Source organism: Somniosus microcephalus, unplaced genomic scaffold (genome assembly GCF_052327205.1).
Source record: "Somniosus microcephalus isolate GS21.2 unplaced genomic scaffold, FLI_Smic_1.0 scaffold145, whole genome shotgun sequence".
Taxonomy (NCBI): domain Eukaryota; kingdom Metazoa; phylum Chordata; class Chondrichthyes; order Squaliformes; family Somniosidae; genus Somniosus; species Somniosus microcephalus.
In genome coordinates, this window is record NW_028225332.1 from 527,868 (window position 1) to 539,502 (window position 11,635).

The following is an 11,635-nucleotide window of genomic DNA, read 5'->3' on the forward strand; positions in this document are numbered from 1 at the left end:
TTCTTGATGATGAGATTTATAACAGGCCCCTTTACTACAAGGTTATTAATTAACCATTTCTCATTGTACAATACTAGATCTAAAATAGTCTGTTCCCTAGTTAGTTCCTCAACATACTGATCTAGAAAACTATCTTGCATACATTCCATGAACTCGTCCTCCACACTATTACTGCAAATTTGGTTTGCCCAGTCTATATGTAGATTAAAGTCCCCCATGATCACTGTATTACCCTTGTTACATGCGCCTCTAATTTCCTGATGTATACACTGCCCTACATTACAACTACTATTTGGGGGCCTATAAACAACTCCCACCAATGTTTCCTGCCCCTTGCTGTTTCTTGGCTCCACCCAAACTGATTGATTTTCGGAGCTAAGATCCTTTCTCTCTACTGTCTTTACCCCATCTTTTATTATCAGGGCTACCCCGCCTCCTTTTCCATTTTGCCTATCTCTTCTAAAAGTTAAGTATCCTGAAATATTTAGTTCTCAACCTTGGCCACTTTGCAACCCCGTCTCCGTTATGGCTATTAGATCAAACCTGTTGATTTCTATCTGCGCTATTAATTCATCTATTTTGTTGCGAATGCTTCGCACATTCAGATATGGTGCCTTTAGCTTTGACTTATTTCTATTTTTCCCTGATGTCACCTCAGTCACTGAGGCCCTATGACCTTTGTTACTCTCTCTGTCCCTTCCTGACTCTTACCTGTTATTTGTAGAATTCAAGGCCGAGGATGCTGGTCTGAATGTTAGTGATGTTTTGGACAGTCTCCCGGGTGTGCGAGTCACTTATGTGGCAGTCTGTTTGTTTAGCTTTTTGTTGCCATTACTTTGTCATGCGGGAAGGAAGCACATCTTGTTAAATAAACAAATTTCTTTATTTACAATGGCCATGTCTGCTCTTTATATACATTTTGCCCTTCACAGGCTTTGGGGTATCAGAACAGTTCCATTCCTGCTCTTGGAATGGCAGCAAACGTTCCCTGAGAGTGGCCTAGAAGCGACTTCTGATAAGCCTCTGACGGACGGCCCTTCCACTTTCTGTCTCCCTCCCGTCTTGGTGCTGCTCCTCCTCCTCCTCCTCCTCTTCCTCCTCCTCCTCCTCCTCCTCTGCTGGTGCTTCAATGTCTGGTGGCATTGGCTGGGTCCTCAGGATGGCGAGGTTATGTAACATGCAACACACAACCACGAAGTTGGAGACTCGCTCAGGTGAGTACTGAAGCGCACCTCCGGAATGGTCCAGACAACGGAACCGTTGCTTTAACACGCCGATTGTGTGCTCAATAATGTTCCTGGTCGCTTGATGGCTCGCTGGGCGAACGGAGCGGGGTCATCAGCCACGGGCACAGAGCATAGCCCTTGTCCCCGAGAAGCCATCCTCCTGGGTGAGCCGGGGCCTCGAATAGGTCTGCCACAGAGGTCTGGCGCAAGATGAAGGCGTCGTGGCTGCTGCCTGGAAACTGGGCATTCACAGCGAGGATCAGCTGTCGGTGGTCACAGACCAGCTGTACATTCAATGAATGGAACCCCTTGCGGTTGCGGAACTTCTCCGCATTCTCTAGAGGCGCCCGCAAAGCCACGTGCGTGCAGTCAATGGCGCCCTGCACCATGGGGAAGTCCGCTATTCTTGCGAAGCCTTCTGCGCGCTCCCTCTGCTTGTCCGGGGTCATTGGGAAGGACATGTATTGCCGCCTCCTTTTAAAGAGGGCATCAGTCACTTGACGGATGCAGCAATGCACCGCGAACTGCGAGATGTTGGCTATGTCCCCAGTTGCGGCCTGAAAGGAGCCGCTTGCATAGAAGTTAAGGGCAACAGTGATCTTCACAGCCACCGACAGAGATGTCCTGCACCTTAGCTGAGGCTGCAGATCTGGCTGAAGCAGGTGGCACAGCTCAGTCACCACCTCCCTACTAAAGCGCAGCCTTCGGAAACACTGCTCCTCCGACATGTTCAAATATGAAAATTGCTGTCTGAAAACCCTGGCAGCGTAAAGTCTCATGTGGCGACGTCTGTTGGCCCTCCTCCATCTGGCCATGCCTGTCCCTCTATCCCTGCGTCTCTGTGCCCTGTCAAGATGATTCAGAAGCAGGACGTTCCCATCCAATGCCACCCCCATATTAAGTGCGCACAGAAAGTTTTGCCATTTCAGATGCTCACCAACAGCAAGGTAATGGTCAGAAGGCTGAAGTTCTTCTGCCAGCGCTGGCTCAATGTTGAAATGGCTCTCCGTCTGCAGCGGAGCAACTCTCTGTATCTCTCTAAGAAGTTGTGGTCCAAAAATGGCTGCCGCATTTAAACCTCACCAGTCCCCTATAAAGAACGCCCCCCCAGCCCGATAGCGACTGGGAAACATTTCAGGTAAGCTGTCCTTATTAGCGCCAGGCGGAACGGAGGGGGGCGCCACTGAATTTGCGGTCCGGGGTGCCCCAAAGGTGTTGCACACTGAAATGACGTCATGATCTGCGTGCGCCGGCGAGCGGTCGCTACGGTTTAGCGCCAGCGCAAAATGTCCGCTCAATATGGGGAGAGGCGCAGGGTTCGCTGCGCCAGGGCGCTAGTTGGTTAGCGCCCCACTTTTCGGCCTCTTTAGGCGCTAACGGGTGGCGCAAACAACTGAATTTTTCCCCCTCTGTTTCCAAATTTGGGGCTTCCAGTGTCCCTGGAAAATGCAGAGATGGTCACCAGGATCCTTGAAGACAATATGCGGACTCGCCCTCGGCATTCTGAGTGAGGGACAAAAAGATTAAGGGCTAGAAATTTGTCTTGGGTGGAGGTGCAACATGGGGGGTCACGGATCGGCCGCCCCTTATACACAGCGCCTGATATTCAGGGCCACGGGCGATTAGGAAACGCAATCCATTATCACAGGGGGACTGGTACAGTGGGATGAAGCTCAGCATTCAAAATACCCCAGGAAACATATCAAAGGGCAGTGAGAGACAACACGGTAAGCGCAGAGGGACAGCAGCGACCAGGACAGCTGCAATCTGTACGATAAGACCGAATGAAGGGCGTACGCAAGCCTGATGATGTCACTTGAAAGCTGCAATCTGTATGATAAGATGAAGTAAGCAGCCTCTTTCCTGTGTGTTATTGGCACAGGAGGAGACCATTCGGTCCGTGACTGCTGTGTTCAGTCTGAGCATCATTCAGCAATGGCACGTTACTGCGTCTTCCTGCTCCATGGACTCACCCCTCCCACATTCCCGCCCCCGCCCCTGCACCCGCCCCCGACGTCTGTAACCTCCTCCAGTCCCCACCCCTGACCTCTGTAACCTCCTCCAGTCCCCGACCCTGACCTCTGTAACCTCCTCCAGTCCCCGCCCCTGACCTCTGTAACCTCCTCCAGTCCCCGCCCCTGACCTCTGTAACCTCCTCCAGTCCCCGACCCCGCCCCGACCCCTGACGTCTGTAACCTCCTCCAGTCCCCGCCCCTGACCTCTGTAACCTCCTCCAGTCCCCGACCCCGCCCCGACCCCTGACCTCTGTAACCTCCTCCAGTCCCCGCCCCTGACCTCTGTAACCTCCTCCAGTCCCCGACCCTGACCTCTGTAACCTCCTCCAGTCCCCGACCCCGCCCCCGACCCCTGACCTCTGTAACCTCCTCCAGTCCCCGCCCCTGACCTCTGTAACCTCCTCCAGTCCCCGACCCTGACCTCTGTAATCTCCTCCAGTCCCCGCCTCCGCCCCCGACCCCTGACCTCTGTAACCTCCTCCAGTCCCCGCCCCTGACCTCTGTAATCTCCTCCAGTCCCCGCCCCTGACCTCTGTAACCTCCTCCAGTCCCCGCCCCTGACCTCTGTAACCTCCTCCAGTCCCCGCCCCCGACCCCGACCTCTGTAACCTCCTCCAGTCACCGACCCCGCCCCGACCCCTGACCTCTGTAACCTCCTCCAGTCCCCACCCCTGACCTCTGTAACCTCCTCCAGTCCCCAACCCTGACCTCTGTAATCTCCTCCAGTCCCCGCCTCCGCCCCCGACCCCTGACCTCTGTAACCTCCTCCAGTCCCCGCCCCTGACCTCTGTAACCTCCTCCAGTCCCCGCCCCTGACCTCTGTAACCTCCTCCAGTCCCCGCCCCTGACCTCTGTAAACTCCTCCGGTCCCCGCCCCTGACCTCTGTAACCTCCTCCAGTCCCCACCCCGACCCCGACCCCGACCTCTGTAACCTCCTCCAGTCCCTGCCCCCGACCTCTGTAACCTCCTCCAGTCCCCGCCTCCGCCCCGACCCCTGACCTCTGTAACCTCCTCCAGTCCCCGCCCCTGACCTCTGTAACCTCCTCCAGTCCCAGCCCCCACCCCTGACCTCTGTAACCTCCTCCAGTCCCTGCCCCGACCTCTGTAACCTCCTCCAGTCCCCGCCTCCGCCCCGACCCCTGACCTCTGTAACCTCCTCCAGGCCCCGCCCCCACCCCCGCCCTCTGTAACCTCCTCCAGCCCCCACCCCCGCCCCTGCCCCCGCCCCCGACCTCTGTGACCTCCTCCAGTCCCCGCCCCGACTTCTGTAACCTCCTCCAGTCCCCGCCCCGACCTCTGTAACCTCCTCCAGTCCACGCCCCTGACCTCTGTAACCTCCTCCAGTCCCCGACCCCGCCCCGACCCCTGACCTCTGTAACCTCCTCCAGTCCCCGCCCCTGACCTCTGTAATCTCCTCCAGTCCCCGCCTCCGCCCCGACCCCTGACCTCTGTAACCTCCTCCAGTCCCCGCCCCTGACCTCTGTAACCTCCTCCAGTCCCCGCCCCTGACCTCTGTAACCTCCTCCAGTCCCCGCCCCTGACCTCTGTAACCTCCTCCAGTCCCTGCCCCTGACCTCTGTAACCTCCTCCAGTCCCCGCCCCCGACCCCGACCTCTGTAACCTCCTCCAGTCCCTGCCCCCGACCTCTGTAACCTCCTCCAGTCCCCGCCTCCGCCCTGACCCCTGACCTCTGTAACCTCCTCCAGTCCCCGCCCCTGACCTCTGTAACCTCCTCCAGTCCCAGCCCCCACCCCTGACCTCTGTAACCTCCTCCAGTCCCTGCCCCGACCTCTGTAACCTCCTCCAGTCCCCGCCTCCGCCCCGACCCCTGACCTCTGTAACCTCCTCCAGTCCCCGCCCCCGCCCTCTGTAACCTCCTCCAGCCCCCACCCCCGCCCCTGCCCCCGCCCCCGGCCTCTGTAACCTCCTCCAGTCCCCGCCCCGACTTCTGTAACCTCCTCCAGCCTCCACCCCTGACCTCTGTATCCTCCTCCAGCCCCCACCCCTGATCTCTGTAACCTCCTCCAGTCCCCGCCCCCGCCCCGATTCCTGTAACCTCCTCCAGCCCCCACCCCGATCTCTGTAACCTCTTCCAGTCCCCACCCCTGACCTCTGTAACCTCCTCCAGTCCCCGCCCCCGCCCCGACCTCTGTAACCTCCTCCAGCCCCCACCCCGACTTCTGTAACCTCCTCCAGCCCCCACCCCTGACCTCTGTAACCTCCTCCAGCCCCCACCCCTGACCTCTGTAACCTCCTCCAGCCCCCACCCCTGACCTCTGTAACCTCCTCCAGCTCCCGCCCCTGATCTCTGTAATGTCCTACGGCCCTACACCCCTCCCTATCTCTATAACCCCCTCCGGCCCTACACCCCTCCCCATCTCTAGAACCACCTTCCGCCCTACACCCCTCCCTATCTCTGTAACCCCCTCCCACCTTATATTCCTCCCCATCTCTGTAACCCCCTCCAGCCCTACACCCCTCACTATCTCTGTAACCTCCTCCAGCCCCCTACAACCCTCACTATCTCTGTAACCTCCTCCAGGCCCTACAGCCCTCCCCATCTCTGTAACCTCCTCCAGCCCTACACCCTGCCTGATCTCTGTAATCTCCTCCAGCCTCTACAACCCTCCCTATCTCTGTAACCTCCTCCAGCCCCTACAACCCTCCTGATCTCTCCTCCAGCCATACAACCCTCCCGATTTCTGTAACCTCCTCCTTTCACTACAACTCTCCCTATCTCTGGAACCTCCCCCCGTCCCTACACCCCTCCCTAGCTCTGTAACCTCATCCAGCCCTACACCCTTCCCGATCTCTGTAACCTCCTCCAGCACTACACCCCTCCCTATCTCTGTAACCTCCTCCCATCCCTACATCCCTCCCTATCTCTGTAACCTCCTCCTGTCCCTACAACCCTCCCTATCGCTGTAATCTCCTCCCGTCCCTACACCCCTCCCTATCTCTGTAACCCCTCCAGCCCTACACCCCTCCCCATCTCTGTAGCATCCTCCAGCCCTACACCCCTCCCTATCTCTGTAACCTCCTCCAGGCCCTACACCCCTCGCTACCTCTGTAACCTTCTCCAGCTCTATAACACTCCTGATCTCTGTAAAATCCTCCAGCCCTACACCCCTCCCTATCTCTGTAACCTCCTCTGGCCCTACAACCCTCCTGATCTCTATAAACTCCTCCAGCCCTACACCACTCCCTATCTCTGTACCCTCCTCCAGCCCTACACCACTCCTTATCTCTGTAACCTCCTCCAGCCCTACACCCCTCACGATCCCTGTAACCTCCTCCAGCCCTATGTCATGAATCTTATCATGACTCATGAATTAACACTGTGTGGCCAGCTGGTGGCACCGTCCAAGGAGTATAAATATTCGGGCGTGGGCCCAGCTTGCTCAGGATGTTTCTGTAACCAGGAACTAGTGATGTAACTAGAAATCTCATGGTTTTGAAACATTTGATTAAAGCCTTGTTTTACACTCAAACCAATTGCTCAGTAGTCTTTTTACATCAATTTAATCAACTGTGTATCGGCTCCACGCTCTGAGTGATTTCAGGAACAGCCAGCTATGACTTCAACTGTAGAAGGGAACTCCGGCGTAGTAATCAATCCATCATGGACAAACTACTCAGACCCGCCCATCTTGACCTGGACCCAAATTCACCTACAACTGCTAAGGTATGGAAACACTGATATCGTACCTTCAGCAACTTCGTCAGAGCGTGTGGTGAGAATGTTCCTGATAAATTAGAGATACTTGCCAATTATGTATCTCCTCATGTGTTTGACAATATCGAAGACTGTGTAGACTATGACTCCGCTATCCTAATATTCCAGTGACTATATGTAAAGGGAATTAAGGGTTACGGGGAGCGGGCAGGAATTTGGACATGAGTCTAGGTTCGGATCGGTCATGGCCCTGTGGGTAGCGGAGCGGGCCCAGGGGCCGTGTAGCCTGATCCTGCTCCTATTTCGTGTGTCTAATTCTGTTAGATTCAGGAGATGGTTCAGTGATAGTGGATTGGCGGTTAGGATCAGATCAGCCATGATCTTATTGAATGGCGGAGCAGGCTCGAGGGGCCGATTGGCCTACTCCTGCTCCTATTTCTTATGTTCTTATGTAAGGCCCCAAATGAAATTTTTGCTCGGCATCTACTGGCCACTACTCGACAACAACCCGGGGAATCACTTGACGAATTCCTTCAAAAGCTTCGCAGGCTCAGCAAGGATTGTAATCTTAAAGCTGTCACAGCTGAGCAGTACCAGGAGGAGTTAATTCATGATTCTTTTATTAACGGAATTACGTCTCCCTTCATATGCCAGCAACTGTTGGAGAATAAAACCCTCGAGTTACAGGCTGCCTATGACCAGGCGTGTTCCCTGGACTTAGCAAAGAGGAATGCAGATACCTATCTTTTACCACTGGCATGGGCTGCTTATATCACTTTTAATGACTCCTTTGATAGGTCTCGGGCAGAAGCCCTCACTAATGATGACTCTAACCTAGTGGATGACAACCCTACCCTAGAAGCCTTCACTGATGACGACCCTGCCCTAGCGGCACCTTTGCAACCTGGAAGGAAGTGTTTCTTCTGTGGAGGTGCATTCCACTACAGTAAATTTTGTCCTGCTCGTAACGCAACCTGCAACCATTGCAGCAACAAAGGTCTCTTTTCTAAGGTATGCCAGTCAAGAGCCTCTGTTAGTAAGAAAGGCCACTTTTCTAAGGTATACTGGTCGAGAGATCCTGTTAGTTTTGCAGCTGCTATCTATAAAACTGCTCCTCCCCCAAGAACCACTAATAAGGTTACAGCTGTCAAGGGTAAAACTGCCCCTCCTCCCATCACAGCTGTTTTTCCCCAAAGTCTGTCCCATGCAGTCACGAAGGTTTCAGTAAATGGACACATTTTGAGTGCACTAATCGACTCATGCAGCTCTGACAGCTTCATTAGTGAGCAGGCTGTCAGTAAGTTAAAATTGCGTATTTACCCCTCGGACAGGAAAATTGCAATGGCTCTGATGACACTGACCACCAACTCTTCCGGCTTTTGTCTTATCGACCTTATTCTCAATGGCCACACTTATTTCTCCACCCGGCTCGGGGTGCTCAAAAGCCTATGCAGTGATGTGCTCCTGGGACAGGATTTCCAGAAACAACACAAAAGACTCACTTTCGAGTTTGGAGGGTCAATGCTGGAGCTTACTATTTCCAAAGTACTGTTTTGTGCGCTTTTGGCGGCTTCGCTCGACAAGCCTTCCTTGTTTGCCAATCTTTCCCCCCGATGTAAGCCCATAGTCACTAAATCACGATGTTTCAGCCAAGATGATCGATCCTTTATCGAGTCAGAAATCTCTCGCTTTCTAACTGACGGAATCATTGAGCCATGTTCATCTTCTTGGCGAGCTCAAGTCGTCATTGTTAAAAATCCTCTGAAGCAACACAAGAAACATCTTTGCATCGATTACTCGCAAACTATTAAAACAGTATACCGACCTGGATGCCTACCCACTACCACGCATTGATGACATGGTCAATAACCTTGCCAACTACAAGGTATTTTCAACTTTTGATTTAAGGAGCGCATACCATCAAGTACCGTTAAAGGACTCTGACAAAAAGTATACGGCCTTTGATGTCAATGGTCGGCTTTACCAGTTTTGTCGCCTTCCAGTTGGGGTCACCAATGGGGTGGCCATCTTTCAACGGGCAATGGATAGCCTAGTCAAACAGGAGAACTTAACGGACACTTTTCCATATCTGGATAATATCACCATTGCTGGTCATGACCAGAAGGAGCATGATGCCAACCTCCAGAAATTTTTTGACGTTCTCCATCGTCGCAACTTAACCTTAAATGAGTCCAAATCTATGAAATCAGTACCATCAGTCAACATCCTTGGCTATTGGGTGGGCAACGGTGTCATCAAACCGGATCCGGAGCGAATTCGTCCGCTTCAGGAGCTCCCTCCCCCTATGAATCTTGGCTCTCTTCGCCGGGCACTCGGCATGTTCGCCTATTATGCGAAGTGGATACCCATCTTCTCCGACAAGGTCTAGCCCCTGCTTCACGCAAAGTCATTTCCGTTGGAGGTAACGGCTATTTCAGCTTTCAACCTCCTCAAGCGACAACAGGAAAAAGCCACGCTTCGTTCCATTGATGAAAACCTCCCTTTCGTGGTCGAGTGCGATGCATTGGAGGTGGCGATCTCTGCTACCTTGAATCAAGGTGGTCGACCCGTTGTATTTCTGTCCAGAACTTTGCAGGGTAGCGAGCTCCATTATCCTCCTGTCGAGAAGGAGGCTACGGCCATCATCGAAGCAGTGCATAAATGGAGTCATTTTCTCGCTCGTCGCCATTTCACGCTTATAACCGATCAGCACTCCGTGGCCTTTATGCTGGATAACCGGAAATGCACTAAGATCAAGAATAACAAAACACAACTCTGGAGGATGGAATTGGCCGCCTTTGGATACACCATACATTATCGACCCGGCAAAGAGATTGTGGCCCCGAATACCTTCACGCATGCATTCTGCTCTTCTATCACAACTTCGACTCTTGCGGATCTTCATACTGACTTATGCCATCCTGGCGTTACCCGTATGTTGCACTTTGTGCGATCTAAAAATCTCCCATTTTCTACGGAAGATGTGAAAAGAACGTGCTCCTCCTGTAGAATTCGTGCAGAATTAAAACCGCAATTCTTCCGTCCATCGGATGGCTCACTCATACACGCTATGCAGCCTATGCAGCAACTCAGCATTGACTTTAAAGTGCCATTGCCTTCCTCAACGCGAAACACCTACTTACTTACTATGGTGGATGAATATTCATGCTTTCCCTTTGCTTTCCCCTATCCCAATATGCTTACTTCCACAGTGATCAAATGCCTCAATCAGGTCTTTTCCCTTTGTGGAACGGCCAATTTCATCCACTCTGATTGGGGTCCCTCCTTCATGTCAAGCGAACTCAAAAGTTATCTTTCCCAATGGGGAATCGCCACAAGCAAAACAACACCGTATCATCCCATCGGTAATGGACAGGTTGAGAGATACAATGCTATCATTTGGAACGCTATTCGTCTTGCGCTGAGGTCACGCAACCTACCAGACCAGCAGTGGGAAACTATGCTCCCTGACGCATTGCATTCCATCAGGTCTCTTCTTTCTACGTCCACCAATGTCACTCCTCACGAGCGATTCTTCAGGTTCCAGCGTCGCTCCACTCACGGGACGTCCCTACTGTCATGGTTGGCAGCTCTCGGCCCCGTGCTGCTCCAAAGATTCGTCCGACCTTCCAAAAACGATCCCCATGTCGATGAGGTGGAGCTAACGGACATTAATCCCACTTACGCGCACGTGCGCTACCCTGATGGCCGGGAGTCCACCATTTCACTCCGAGATCTGGCTCCCTGTCCAACCAATCCCACGGACTCAACTGGTAGAGGAACCCATGGTAATGATACCAATGCTCTGCACTCCTTTGAGGATGATGCCCTACCTGCGACATCAAGGGATCTAAACATAGAAGATAGGAGCAGGAGTAGGCCGTTCGGCCCCTCGAGCCTGCTCCGCCATTCAATGAGATCATGGCTGATCATCCAAATTCAGTAGCCTGTTCCTGCCTTCTCTACATATCCCTTGATCCCTTTAGCCTTATATATAAGAAATATATCTAACTCCTTCTTGAATATATTTAATGAGTTGGCCTCTACTGCCTTCTTTGGTAGAGAATTCCACAGGTTCACCACTCTCTGGGTGAAGAAATTCCTCCTCATCTCTGTCCTAAGTGGCTTACCCCTTATCCTTAGACTGTGATCCCTGGTTCTGGACCCACCGACCATCGGGAACATCCTTCCTGCATCTAGTCTGTCTAGTCCTGTTAGAATTTTATAAGTTTCAATGAGATCCCCTCTCATTCTTTGAAACTCCAACAAGTATAAGCCCAATCGACCCAATCTCTCCTCATACGTCATTCCTGCCATCCCAGGTATCAGCCTAGTGAATCTTCGCTGCACTCCTTCCATGGCAAGAACATCCTTCCTCAGATAAGGCGACCAAAACTGCACACAATACTCAAGGTGTGGTCTCACCAAGGCCCTGTACAACTGCAGCAAGACATCCTTGCTCCTGTACTCAAATCCTCTCGCTACGAAGGCCAACATACCATTTGCCTTCTTAACCGCCTGCTGCACCTGCATGCTTACCTTCAGTGACTGGTGCACAAGGACGCCCAGGTCTCATTGCACTTCCCCTTCTCCCAATCTATTGCCATTCAGATAATAATCTGCCTTCCTGTTTTTGACACCAAAGTGGATAACCTCACATTTATCCATTTTATATTGCATCTGCCATGCTTCTGCCCAATCACCCAACCTGTCCAAA